Here is a 1732-nt window from a genome sequence, read left to right as displayed (position 1 = left end):
AAATCTTCTCTTTGGGAGAGCCTCAGCCCATTTCATCACATTTCTCCTATGCTCCTGAGAAGCTGGGCTTACAAAAGTGCTTAGAAGACTTCAGATTCTCATTATTTTAAGGTCCTCCTCCTACTTATGCCCATACCAGTAAACCAGTTGCACTGAGTTGATTCCAACTCATGGTGACTCCATGTGTGTCCAAGTAGAACTGTGCTCCATAGGTTTTTCAATGGCTGATTTTTTGGAAGTAGGTTGCCGGGTCTTTCTTCTGAGGTGTCTCTGGATGGACTTGAACCATCAACTTTTCAATTAGCAGCTGAGTGCATTAACCATTTGTGCCACTCAGGGATTCCCACCCCATCATTGAGGGGCTGAAAGAAGAGCAGTTACAGCTCTTACCAGGATGTTAACTTGTTTGGTACCCCAAACCAGGTGAGCTTGGGAGTAGCCACAGAGGCATGAGAAATCCCATATTGCCAGTGAGGTCTTATAGGAAGTCCATAGTTCACAACAGAAGTAAAGAAAGATGTCTGCCCATGATAGCAATACACACTATGATAGAAAGGCCTCAACTCAGGGAAGTGGACATTTTCTCATCTATATAAAGGTATCTACTTCACAGGAGTATTGCATGGATTAAATGTGACAATAGCTATAAAGCACTTAGTGCAGTGACTCGCAAGTAGGAAAATTTTGAGAGGTGTTAGCATTTATATTTATTACTGTGGTGTCAAATGTTGAGTGGCCAAACCTGTGATAGATGGAGCATGCCTGACTTCCTGGACAGAACAAAGGACTTAAACAAAGAAGGCCAAACTCCTCCTTATCCTCCCCTTGCCAACAAAAGCTCCTAGCCAAGAGAAGATAAGGTAAGGGTCAAGGTCAGACAGAAAGGACAATATGCATTAATTTGTCTAGATTGGAGAGAGGAGATTGGAGCAAAAAAGGCTATTGAGTATTTCTGTTAAGACTACTTGAGGGTTAATGATACAACCATTTTGGAAAATGATATGGCACTTCCTTAGAAAGCTAGAAACAGAAATACCATATGATCCAGCAATCCCACTCCTAGGAGTATATCCTAAAGAAATAAGAGCCGTTACATAAATAGACATTGCAGCATTGTTCACAATAGGAAAAAGATGGAAACAACCTAGATGCCCATCAACAGATGAATGGATCAACAAACTACAGTACATACACACAGTGGAGTATTATGCAATGATATAGAACAATTATGAATCTGTGAAGCATCTCATAACATGGATGAAACTGGAAGACATTATGCTAAGTGAAATAAGTCAATCATGAAAGGACAAATATTGTATGAGACCTCTACTGTAAAAACTCATGAAAAAGTTACACACAAAAAGAAACAATCTTTGTTGCTTATGAGGGATGGGAGGGGTAGGGGGGAAAACTAAATAGACAATAGATAAGTGATAACTTTGGTGAAGGGTAAGACAGTACACAACACTGGGAAAACCAGCACAACTTGTACAAGGAAAGATCATGGAAGCTCCATAGACACATCCAAACTCCCCAAGGGACTGAATTGCTGGGCAGAGGGCTGTGGGGACCATGATCTTGGGGAACATTTAGCTCAATCAGCATAACACAGTTTATAAAGACAATGTTCTACATTCTATCTTGGTGAGTAACGTCTGGGGTCTTAAAATCCTGTGAGCAGCCATCTAAGATACTCCACTGGTCTCATCCCTTCGGGAGCAAGGGAGAATGA

The sequence above is a fragment of the Trichechus manatus genome, unplaced genomic scaffold (assembly GCF_000243295.1).
Source record: "Trichechus manatus latirostris isolate Lorelei unplaced genomic scaffold, TriManLat1.0 scaffold00273, whole genome shotgun sequence".
Lineage (NCBI taxonomy): Eukaryota > Metazoa > Chordata > Mammalia > Sirenia > Trichechidae > Trichechus > Trichechus manatus.
This window is presented reverse-complemented; position numbering follows the sequence as displayed.